We start from the raw sequence: 13356 nt of genomic DNA on the forward strand, positions 1-13356 counted from the left end.
ATTTTACCCCTGCTGTACTCTATTGGAGACTAGGAACTTTTGCAGTTGGAAGGAACCAGAACCATTGCAACATTTCACAGGAAGCCACAAAAACACTTCTAGAAAATTAATGATGTAATCTTGTGTGGGAAACATCTATGCTCAACATAAACCAATAACATGAAAAAAGTATAAATACAGATACAGGTAGGGCCGAGGGAGGAGCCTGTTATACAAAGCTCATTATTACAGACTTTTTTCTAACTTCAGGGGTAGGGAATAAGGGCAATGTCAGATGGTGCAGCAATACCAATACACCCCCAAAATGTCTTTGCATCGTACACTGTGCTCCTTCTGCATTCTCTCATGATTTTGCCACTCATTTGGTATGAACACAGCGATTCCTGTAGTCTGATATGCTGAGGTATTTGGGATGTTTTGTCGCCCACATAGGAGGCAATTTAGCAACAAAATATCTCAAATTGCCCTAAATGTATGAACAGCCTTTGAGATAACCAAAGGTAAAATTTACAGTAGGGGTGGTATTGGCATGGGGAGGGGTTATGGTTGTGGCAGGAGGGGGAGTGGGCCCTGGAGGTCAGGTTCTTCAGTGCACCCCAGGTGCCCCAGCCCAAATTGGGTGCAAGTTGTTTTTGCCTTACTTTTTTCTCAAGCCAGTGCCATACCCCCTCATCAGTGCACTATGACCTGACCAGTGCAAAACCATGTCTATGTTTGTGAATCCCCTTTAATTACAGGTATCTGCTAATGATTTAAAGAGTGGAATTGAAGCGAAACACATCTTTGTCTTCTTTTATGGCTAAGAAATCCTTGGAACTTGCCTGGTCACATTTGTTTAAATAGGTATCTCACACGTTCTGTTTGTCTTTCAGCACAGGAGTACAGTAAAGTTTTATTGGCCACATCATTTTGCATACAATTATTTATATGCAGAGCCATCTTCACGCAATCCATCTCTCTCCGGTGTTGCAATGTTTGCTGTTCTTGTCTCCCACGCTATCACAACTTCGGGCAGAGAAGGGTTTAAAATAACTCACTGTTTTATGACTCTTTACTACAGACTTCAAATTATATCTCTTAATCATGTGTAAACCTGTTCTCATTGTGCACCCTGCCAGCCAGTACTACAAGCTGTCACCTTTCTCTGTTGTGGGAAGAAAGCAAAGATACAAATAAATTGTAAGAGGCTGCCACAATCAGCATAGGGACCCCCTGGTCATATATATTTTATTTAATTTTTTAAAAGGGTCTCTGTGTGTGTGAGTAAGGGCCCAGTACAGTTGCTTATGCCATATGTCCACCACAGGGCTTTATGGTGCATCATTATGTTTTTCCTCCTTGCAGCACTGGGGTACAGAGCTTAATTGTTCATTCTTAATTTTAAGTTCTTTTTAATGTGAATGGAGAACAAAAGCCCCCTTGACAATTTTTTAAAACTGCCCCCGGACACAAACCGCATTTAATGCTCCCCCATCAGCTGCCCCCTTGTCCTATACCTGGGCTGATAAAGCAAAGTAGCGGAGTTGCTAGTTGCCTTATCCGGCCATGTCATTAAGTGTGCACTAGCTAAATAGCACGATCAGCATAGGGCACCTAGGCAGAGATTGGGCAAAGACCTCCTGGTCATTGATCCATCCTCTAAAGCTGATATCTGTGGGTAGGAATGAAAGGTCTTGGGTAAAGTCATGTTAGTGTAATGCTGGCTGACACACCACGATTTTATGCATGAAATTAGGTGGTCCATTTGTGACTTACCCAAACCTTCCCAGAGAATCGATGAGGTCAATGGAGAGTATGTGAAGTCATTAGACCAAGGTGGCAGCAGATAAACATGTGGAAAGCTGTATAACTGTTCTGAACTGGTTTGTCTGCATTTAGAAACCAGGGGTCCCAAACTGTGTGAACTGCCTCCCTAGTGCAGAAGAAATATTCTAGCTAGATACTAAGTATCCTAGTATTCCATAGAATAGAAGATACTTCTGGAAGCCCATCTTGGAGGTCAGTTAGAGAAAGATCTAGGATGAACACTTGCCGATGTCCTACACATTCTCGGGCATTATGACTGAATGCCTGAAACACCAATTTTTTTATGTTATAAAAATGGGCTAAGAGTGATCCTATATAAATTCCGAGCCTCAGAGGGAGCTTGAAGTCCTTCAACCAATGCTAGAGATGGTCTGAAGAAAACAACTGAGAAGACTCTTTATATAAACTATATATACAAACTTAAACAGCACTTTCCAATTGATTACTTTGAAAATTTAGGGTTTGATAGTAGGTAAATCCCAACAGCATCTTCACATTCCAAGGCCTCTGAGAAACTTTCTGCCTTCCCAGTGTATAATCATGGCTTCTGGGTGAGCCTTGTTCCAAACAAACCACACCATACACACCCCTAACAAAATAAGGAGATGGCAGAACAAAATTGTAGGGTTTGGCCACACCTTTTATAAGAAGATAATATATCTTACCCTACTTGCTGACTTATATATGAGTCAAAAACCACTAGCCCATATATCAGTTGTTTTCTGCTTTTGTAGTTAAGTACAAGGTCAAGCCAGGGCCTTTTTTTTTTTTATATCATATACTTTTATATCTGGAGTTAAATTTGGGAGAGAATGAAGAGTGTAATGTGTTCTGCTCATAGTATGATTGCACACACATGTATATATACAGGTATGCCTGGGACCTGAGGATAAGGCATCATTCCGTAATTTGGATCTCCAAACCCTAAAGGATTGTTTTGCGACCTAGGGGCCCTCTGTTTCCCAAGGCCGCCCCATAGTCTCAGGGTTTGTTCCCCCTATAGTTATGCCATTGGTTGCTAGGGTAATTGAGCCCTAGCATCCAGAAGTCTGAGAAAATCAATAACAAATATCTTAGATTATGATGGTCTACATCATGATAATATGAACTACCCTACCAGAGAAGGGAATTCACAGCCTGAGCACCCATCTAACAAGGATAAGTTAAGGTTGTTGATGTTCTCCTGATCATTAAAAGGTTGTATCTATGCTAAAGATCTGCACCCACCTTACCCAAGCTTTTTTCAATGTCTCAAACAAGTACACACCTAGGGGCTGATTTACTAAGACACAAATTCGAATCCGAATTGGAAAAATTCCGATTGGAAAACGAACATTTTGCGACTTTTTCGTATTTTTTGCGATTTTTTTGTCGCCGTTACGACTTTTCGTAAATTGTCGTGACTTTTTCGTAACCATTGCGACTTGCGCGAAAAGTCGCGACTTTTTCGTAGCCATTACGATATGCTCGTATCTTGACGCAACTTTTTCGTATTGAGCGCTCGTAAACTGCAAGCAAAACTTTCAGACTTAGCATGATTTTGGAAGCCTCCCATAGGACTCAATGGCACTCTGCAGCTCCAACCCGGCCCAAGGAAAGTCTCCCATAGGGCTCAATGGCACTCTGCAGCTCCAACCCGGCCCAAGGAAAGTCTCCCATAGGGCTCAATGGCACTCTGCAGCTCCAACCCGGCCCAAGGAAAGTCTCCCATAGGGCTCAATGGCACTCTGCAGCTCCAACCCGGCCCAAGGAAAGTCTCCCATAGGGCTCAATGGCACTCTGCAGCTCCAACCTGGCCCAAGAAAAGTCACCATACTGAAGCTTGAATGAATCCAAATCTTTCGTACTCGGTGCGAAAGCTGCGAAAAAGCAGGGACTTTTCGCGCAAGTCGTAACACTACGAAAAAGTCACGCCGATTTTCCGAAAAATCGCAAAATACCGATCATTACGAAAAAAACGCATTCTGATGCATTCGGCCAGTTCGTGCATTAGTAAATGTGCCCTCTAGTCTCTGGCTTAAATAAAAATCACTTTTTCACCCTTGCAAGTGGAAGTGCGGCAGCGTCTTCTAATTTATATGAATACAGACAAGGTTCCTGGACCAGTTTAATAGTTCCTCGGTAGTTCCTACTGTTTTAGAGATTAGAGATTGGCTTGTGTGTAAGCATCCAGAAGAAGCTTTGATAGGCTCTGTGTTGTGGGGAGGAGTAGGAGGCTCTGGGTGGACTCATGTCCAAGGCAGGGGCAATCTATACCAAGCTTTATAGAGTCGTGTCTATTTTTTTCTTTGAAGCTGAGTAGAAGCAAATCCCACCACCAATGTTTCAACTAATGGCTTCCCAAGAGAGTAGAGGCTGTTGCAACAGCAAAAGAAGCTGCAACTTCATATGAATACCCTTGGTTTCAGAATGAGATATGTATCAGCATAGGGTTGGAACACAATAAGCCATACCCTTTACCTTCTATTTAATGTGAGCTAAATGGAAGATAAACACTATAAACAGTGCATACATTGCCTTCTGAAGTGCACCACTCTAGGCCAATTGTATGTTTGCCTGAAGCGTTTGGGATCTGGCCCAATAAATTCTCAGTATCATAAATGCTCCTAAGGGTATTCTCTTCCCTGTCAATTAAATGCAGGCAATTCAATTACAAACACTGAATGGGCACAAAACGCCAACAAAGGCAGAGATAAGTGTGTAAAGAGCACAGAGAAGCTGCGGAACTTGTCTTAATGCACATAACTTGAGTCAAGGGTGATCCTATGGTTTGCTCAGCTCAACTGAAGGCCTCAGACTGCCAAAATGAAGGATAAATATGCTGCAAAGCTTATAGCTTCAGATTTTCTCGCTTGCCTATAGGTTGTTTGAAAGGAAAATAACTCAGACACTGATGAATTACCAGTTATGGATTACAGTTTTCGGCGGTGGCTCTTTTTGATTTGGACCTTGACCACTGGTGGTGGCCTATAAAATTCTTAATGCGCTAAAGGAATGCAAGCGTGCTGTCAGTCTGCTAAATACTGCAAGCCAGCCTGTAATGAGTTATTAATACCTTTGTGACTGTGATCTTTGCTGTGTGCCAATAATCATCAATGATGGATGTGTGTACTCCGTACTGAACATATTAACTATGAAGCCTGTTTGCCTTGGCCTGAATACATACATACATATATATATAGCCAATAAATAGTTTATGCTTGGTGATTATTTAGAGTTCCTGATTCCATGATAGGTATCATGCGTCTTTGTCAGGTCAGCCAGACCCTAATTGACTTGTGAAGGGCAACTGTTGGGACAGCCATGCAGGCTGGTGGGAATCCTTGCAATGCCTGTAGTGGTTAGAGATGAGATGGCAATGCCACACGTAAATAGAGCCAGGATTGGCCATATGGGAAGATATGAGTGAGTATGGAACTCTGGCTACCTTCTTGGGAGTAGCTGCTGGGAATATAGCTGCCCTAGACACACTGGCCAACTGCCTCCTCTTCTACCCGACTGGCACACATGCTACTGGGGGGGCCCGGCACTAACTAGTTACTCCACTGTGCATGTCTCTGCATGGGCCCCCACTCTTCAGCAACCACCCCCACCTCTCATCATTTCACTGTGGCGGAGGTGCGCCTTGGGTACTGCTTAAACTGGGCCCAGCACTGCTCTCAAATATATAACAGCTTCATGCATCGTGTCCATTTGGGAATATATCTGTTATTGGAACCCGGAAGGGAACTCAAAGAGAAATCAAAGCTCAACTGACAGAGCTTATTAAAAGATATGAACAGGACTAGCAGCTGTATAGAGTACATTTTTAATTAGATGAATTTAATAGAGTGTCATTTCTTAAAATATTAATGATAGGCTTAGCACAGATACAGGAAACCATCAGAACTGGATATACAAGTGCAGTAAATTATAGAATGGGGAAAACTAAAGTTTGTTTATCCACCTTTGGCTGAGAGTTGTAGTTCTGTGATAGATTATCCTAGTTTGTCCTAGTTCCATATAATGAATTAACTGGGTGCCCAAGCAGTGGCATATCTAGATGTTAATGGGCCCCACAGCAAATTTAGTTTTGGGCCAAGCACTGTAGTTGCACCCCCTGCCCCCACGGTAGCTATGCCAGAGGGCAGATTTAGGCAGTAATAGCATTTTCTCTGCCAATGTGACGCTAGCCTAAAGGTGGCCATAAATGGGCAGATTTTAGCTGTCGATTCGGGTCATTTAGACCGATTCAGCAACTTATCTGCCCATTTATGGGCACCCCCGACAGGCCTACCCGACCAAGATCTGGCCAATTTAGATGATTCTCCGTCGGATTGTGGACCATATGGACTCGCCCTGATCTGACAGTGATTATGCCGGCTGTCGTAATTTGATCGGTTGGCCCTACGGCTAAACCTTTGTGTGGGCATATCAGGAGAAGATCCGCTCGTTTGGCAAGTAAATCTTCCAGTGTATGGCCACCTTTAGGGTGAGCAGTGAATGTTTGTATGTGTGAGTGAGAAAGAATCCAGAACACAGAGTTTATCAGGGTGTTGGGCTCAACGAGACAAATTAATGCAGGAAAGAATGAAACAGTGGGGTAAATGATGTGTCTAAAAGGGGCAGCCCCCAGCGCTGGCTTTTATATGGCTTCTTTCAAGCAAATATCTATTTTTAGGCCAGAATATTACATTCAGCTGCGCATTTGCATAGAATAATTACACAGATTTTTAAATATGCATAATTACCCACAATGTACTGTACTGTTAAACTGGCAGTGCAACCGAATTCTAACGCTGTTTTTGTGCACAGCTTGATAAATATAGCCCTGTGCGCTGACCAAAGAAGTGTGCTTTACCTTAAACAGTAAGCTAATAGTAAAGGTTTTTTTATACATAAGGATACTATCGTTGGATATGGGGTTTGGTACAATAATCTGTGTGTTGAGATACATTCATGCCTGGGGGCATATTTTCTATATAGGAGACTACAACTCCTCCCCCCCCATCGTTTTTTATTTAACCTTTCCCCCATCATGCTGAGAAATACCAAGAACTGTCCTTGGGGAGGGGTGGTGATGGAGTTTACATTGATATTAGTCATTTCTCCAATCAGGCAGGTCTGAAAATGTTAGCAGGGGGGTGAAAGTACATACAGGTAGGGATCGGGTATGGGTCAATGGGGCCCATTGGGTTTTTTCCTAGTGTCCCACTGCCCCAGTTCAACCCTGGACCCATTTGGGCTGATCCATTCACTCCCTCGGAGAGGACTATATCAATGCACTGATGCGGTCCTTGTCTGAAGGGATTTTACAACCTGCATGGTAGATATCTGGGCAATTTATGGCAGGGTGGCAGTTGGGGGGGCCCATACATGGGCATATAAGCTGCCTACTCAGGTTGAACTGGCAGCTAAATCTGCCTTAGTATGGCCAGCTTTAATCTAGTTGGTAGGACAATATCTTTAAATAAAATGATGGTACCGGTATGGGATCCCTTGTCCTGAAACCTGTTATCCAGAAAGTTTCAAATTACGGAAAGGCCATCTCCCATAGACTCCATTATAAGCAAATAATTCTAATTTATAAAAATCATTTTCTTTTTCTCTGTAGTAATAAAACAGTACCTGTACTTGATCCCAACTAAGATATAATTACCCCTTATTGGGGCAGAACAGCCCTATTGGGTTTATTTCATGGTTAAATGATTCCCTTTTCTCTGTAATAATAAAACAGGACCTGTACTTGATCCCAACTAAGATATAATTACCCCTTATTGGGGGCAGAACAGCCCTATTGGGTTTATTTAATGGTTAAACGATTCCCTTTTCTCTGTAATAATAAAACAGTACCTGTACTTGATCCCAACTAAGATATAATTACCCCTTATTGGGGCAGAACAGCCCTATTGGGTTTATTTAATGGTTAAATGATTCCCTTTTCTCTGTAATAATAAAACAGTACCTGTACTTGATCCCAACTAAGATATAATTAATCCTTATTGGAGGCAAAACAATCCTATGGGGTTTATTAAATATTTAAATGATTTTTAGCAGACTTAAGCTATGGAGATCCAAATTATGGAAAGATTCCTTATCCGGAAAACCCCAGGTCCCGAGCATTCTGGACAACAGGTCCCACACCTGTACTGCTATCTTTCCAAATGATGACATGCTAAAGTTGGGGCATACTTAGGGGTGAACAATTAGATCATACTGTGGGACTACAGAAATCCATAAAGGTGGCCATACACTGAAAGATCTGCTCGTTTGGCAAGGATCTTTCCCTGAGGTTGCTGATATTGTTTTGATCTAATTGTTGATCTTCCATTGGGATTTTAAACCTGCCCAATCAACATCTGGTCAGTTTTTTCCCACATATCAGTCGGGTAAGCCCAGGGTCGGACAGGGCCGCCGGGAAAAAACCCGGTGGCCCCTGGTGGTCTAGACTCAACCCTTTCCGGCGCTCCCCCGGCCGACGGTGTTCCTGACGCGTTAAACTTAGCGAGTTCAAGGGAGGATGTTAAGCGGGGGCCCCTGGGGAGTTAGGGATGGGGGTCGGGGGGGGGCTTTGTGGGATAGGGGTCAGGGGGTGCAGGCGACGTGGCCAGCTTGGGCACCTGCAGGGCCCCTGAGGCAGCAGTCACGGTGGGCCCTGCACTCCCCAGTCCAACCCTGGGTAGGCCTGCCTGAGGGCCCCATACACTGGCCGATAAACGACTGACTGTCCTCAGTCTGCAGGTTTTATTGCCCATGTGTGTACACCATTAGGTGAGGACTGGATCAATGCACCAATGCAATCCCTGCCAAATGGGATTTTCATACATGCCTGGGAATCATCCAGACATCAGTTGGGCAGACAAGTCTCCTGAGTGCCCATTACACACTTGGTCTGGAGGGGCCAATGTCGAAGCATTTAATTGGCCCATATATGAACTGCTCGATAACAGGCCTTTCTTACAATCATATTTCAAGACAGCACACCTAGGTACAATATCTGTACATCCCCCAGTATTCCCGTAACAAGGCAGTGTGTGCGCTAACGGGCATTACCCAGAGTAGTGACCGTGTATTGCAGCAATGAATTGCATGCGTGAATCCGCTATACACTGCGCTGTACAACCCGTGTGTGGGAGCAAAGGGTGCGGTGGGCGGAGTAACGCAGCCTCTGGCCCCGCCCCTCGCACACTTCTCAGCCTGCAGCAGCCGCCCCCTGCGTGTGAGTCCTGCGGAGCTGGGAAGCTGCTCATTGACTGACTGACTGCCCGGCCGTGCGGCTCCCCGGCCCATCACCTGCAGCTGCCGCCTGTCGGCTAGCGATCCGCACTCAGGTACTGCCCGTCTGGCTGCACTGCATCCTCTCTCTGTGCCTGGCTTTATGGCTGCCGGGCACGGAATCTGCGTCTTTTTATCGGGGTTCTTTGTATTTTATGTACAGTATGGGCTGAATGCAATGTCTGTGTGTGTGTGGGGAAGGGATAGCAGCTACTTGTAACTGCATATGTATGTGCAGATGTATATTAGCTATATATATATATATATATATATGTGTGTGTGCGTCTGTATATATATATATATATAATATATATGTGTGTGTGTGTCTGCCTGCCTGTCAGTCTGTCTGTGTGATTGTGCATTTGTGCATATATGCAGATATATATGGCCTATATGTGTGTATATATATATATATATATATATATATATATGGCTTTATATTGGGGTTGGTCCCACTGTAGTAGCAACTGTTGGGTATATCTGTGTACAAGGGAAGCCAGGTGTGACTGTATTGTGCACTTGTGTTGTCAGATGCACGCACACAGCCTGACACAACTTGTTACTGACACCCCCACTAATACCTGCCAATGGCGTCACGGCTGCGCTCCCACTCTGGTGTGTTTCACACAGGTACCTGTACCTTGCCACTATTTTTCCGCCAATCACCCATTGGAAATTCTGTGATATCACTAGTTTCGCTGTTTGTGTGAATTTCCCCCTGCTTTGCACCTAGCTCTTCCTACACACTGCTATACCCAACTCATTGGCTTCTACCTTCCTCTGCTCTCTCCTACTGATACCTGTTACCAACCAACTGCCTTACGCACCTCTCTATCTGCCCACTATTCTTAGCCCACCAACTAACATGGCTCTTTTCTCTCTCCCACTAACACCTATTTCTAACCCAGCAACTTTCTATCTCCCCCTCTCCCACTTAAACCTATTCCTAATACATATTGCTAATCCTTTTACAGGTATCCCAACTCCCCCACTAACACACCTACTACACCTGCCTCTGCTCTTCCTTACACCTGTACCTAAATCCTTTCTCCCATTCACACTTATTCATAACCCACTAGAGCTGGGCAGTATGACCAAAAATTTATATCACGGTATTTTTCAAAATTATATCAGTGTCACGGTATTTGACGGTATTTTTGTTTTTTTCCATGCATGATTAGGTGTTAACCCCATTTGCTAATAAATTAGAGAATAATTACTGCAGTATTGAAAATCAGAGTCAGGCAAGCGAAGGATCGGCAACAGAAAGTCGTAAGGTAAATCAGGCAGGCTTAGTTTCCCAGGCAAGGCCGCAGACAACATAGCACAGGAGGAGGCGTTTGATAGCTTTAAATACCCCCCACGCATGCGCAGAACCGGCGCCGTCAGCGCGTCGTGAACGTGCACGCTTTGACATGTACGTGCGCTTTGACGCACGCGCACCATCCCGCGGACAACGGGCCGCACGGGTGAGTACCCTGACACCCCGGTATTGCGGTATCTGAAAAATGAATATAGTTTTAAAAAAAAAAAACAAAAAACACTGGTATTCGGTATTAAACGGTATATCGCCCAGCCCTATAACCCACCACCTTACACCTATGTCTGCTCTCTTCCACTTACACCTAATCTAGTCCCTTATACCCCTCTCTCCACTCTCTTATGGCCTATTAAACTACCCATACATGTTAAGAGTTTTAAAAGATCTTTTCGTTATTCTAGGACCAAGCTTATCCTGAAACGGTTGTTAAAAAGTACGATTTGTCCATCAACGAAAATGATCATTTCAAGCAATATAGTCTAGCTGAAGCTAGTGGGACTGCCTGATTGGTCCTGTGAATAGTTGGACAGTGGGCAAATTTCATTGTTAATGACGAAAACTTTCAAACCTGCCTGATCAATTTTCTGACCAATGTCGTGGGAAAAATTGCTAGATGTACAATTGGTGCCCACTAACCTGATTATTTGTAGGATTTGTCGGATTGCACTGAAATTGATCGTCAGGGAGAGAAAAATCTTAATGTGTATGGCCAGCTTTACACTTATCATTAAATCACTGCCTTACACTTATCTTTGCTCTTTATTACTCCCTTACATCGCACTCTGCTCTCTTCCACATACACTGTTGTTGCACCAATTTGGAGCTGCTCAGCATTCTATAACTGTAACTTGTTGCCCCCCCATCTAGATCTGTCACTGTCCAATGAATCCCCATTGGGCGTTTCTTGCCCCTGAGGCAACTCCTCTGATGCTTCCCCCCTTGGGTCCCTCCTGCATTTACCTTTACAGTGCCAGAGGGGGACAAGGGGCTATTTGCCGCCCCTGGTAACTTCGGGGGCTTTGCCACCTGAGGCAAATTTCTCACCTCGCCTCATGGTAGCAGCACCCTGCTGTAACTTAAGCTGGCCATACACGTGGCGATCCGACGATGTTTCGTACGACCATCGGTCGCACGAAACATCGTAAGATCCGCCACACACCATTCAGGGCTGAATCGGCAGGTAAGGAGGTAGAAACAATAGGATTTCTACCTCCTTCTGCCGATTCAGCTCTGAAGGGAGAATTTTGGTCAGGCGCCTTCTATGGCGCCCGATCAAAATTTTCTAACTTGGCCGATCGGCGAGCCGACCGATTTCAGCAGCTTCCTGCGATATCGGTCGGCTCGCTGACATGCCATACACGCACCGATTATCGTACGAAACGAGGTTTCGTACGATAATATCGGTGCGTGTATGGCCACCTTTACTCTCTCCCATTACTGAGTCCTGATCTGTCTCAGTGCCACTGTTTCCTCCCTTTCCTTATAAAACAGCACCCATGTCGCACTCATACTTAGTTCCAGTCCTGTCAGTACACAATATGTATCTTTGTGTAACTAATTCCTGGGTTCTTTTCCATCACTCTGGCTAATACGTAGGTACTACACCTGTTTCAGGGTCTCCCTATACTAAGGTGCATCATCTGCCATATTCTCACCATGCTGTAGTTTTTACCTTTCCTTTAATTCTTTAGTATCACACCTGTCACTCTATGTTGTAGTTGCCTCCCTACCATTAATCCATTGGGACCACACCTGCCATTTTTGCTCTGTTGTATAGCTGCCTCCTGTCATCTTATCCCCTAGCTCAGGGGATCAGGACCAGGGGTGGTGTGTATAGACCTGAGCTTGTTTCCCAGCAACTAGATGCATCCAGCCCCCTCGATCTTCATACTCCCACCTAAGTGGTGACATCCCCTGATGCTTAATATGGAGCTTTAAGTACTTTGGTCCTTTTCGCGATCAGTAAAAAGCTTCCTGGGCTTAGCATAGCAGTTGTCATGGAGTTGGGATCACAGGTAGTTGGGACCTAGAAGTGGCCCAGTTTAGCACAGCCCAGGGCACGGCACTGGTCCCCGGCCCGGTGGTTGGGGACCCCTGCCCTAGCTGCTCCCTTGGATAAATTCTTTGGTACCAAACCTGCCACTTTCCCACTATCCCCTAGCTACTCCCTGCCACTGATACTTTGGTACCAAACCTGCCACTTTCCCACTATCCCCTAGCTACTCCCTGCCACTGATCCTTTGGTACCAAACCTGCCACTTTCCCACTATCCCCTAGCTACTCCCTGCCACTGATACTTTGGTACCAAACCTGCCACTTTCCCACTATCCCCTAGCTACTCCCTGCCACTGATCCTTTGGTACCATACCTGCCAATTTCCCACTATCCCCTAGCTACTCCCTGCCACTGATCCTTTGGTACCATACCTGCCAATTTCCCACTATCCCCTAGCTACTCCCTGCCACTGATCCTTTGCTACCATACCTGCCAATTTCCCACTATCCCCTAGCTACTTCCTGCCACTGATCCTTTGTTACCATACCTGCCAATTTCCCACTATCCCCTAGCTACTCCTGCCACTGATCCTTTGGTACCATACCTGCCACTTTCCCACTATCCCCTAGCTACACCTGCCACTGATCCTTTGGTACCATACCTTCCACTGTCCCACCCTGGCTACCCCCCTGCCACGTATCCTTTGGTACCTTAACTGCCACTTTCCCACTATACCCTAGCTACCTCAGTGCCACTGATCCTTTGGTACCATACCTGCCACTGTCCCATCCTGGCTACCCCCCTGCCACATATCCTTTGGTACCTTAACTGCCACTTTCCCACTATACCCTAGCTACCTCAGTGCCACTGATACTTTGGTACCATACCTGCCATTTTTCACTATCCCCTAGCTACCCCTGCCACTGACCCTTTGGTACCTTACCTTCCATTTTCCCACTATCCCATTGCTACCCCTGCCA

General features: G+C 45.0%; 1 protein-coding gene across 2 annotated transcripts in view; it reads left to right on the forward strand.

Moving 5' to 3' along the window:
• The window catches only part of ppp1r16b (protein phosphatase 1 regulatory subunit 16B), a 33223-nt gene that overhangs the window by 928 nt on the left and 18939 nt on the right, over positions 1–13356 (forward strand). Inside the window, exon 1 of one of the 2 annotated variants that reach the window (XM_012971552.3) lies at positions 8991–9116. The gene's annotated coding sequence lies outside the window, so the exon portion shown is untranslated. 2 annotated transcript variants of the gene reach the window in all.

Source organism: Xenopus tropicalis, chromosome 10, assembly GCF_000004195.4.
Source record: "Xenopus tropicalis strain Nigerian chromosome 10, UCB_Xtro_10.0, whole genome shotgun sequence".
NCBI lineage: Eukaryota > Metazoa > Chordata > Amphibia > Anura > Pipidae > Xenopus > Xenopus tropicalis.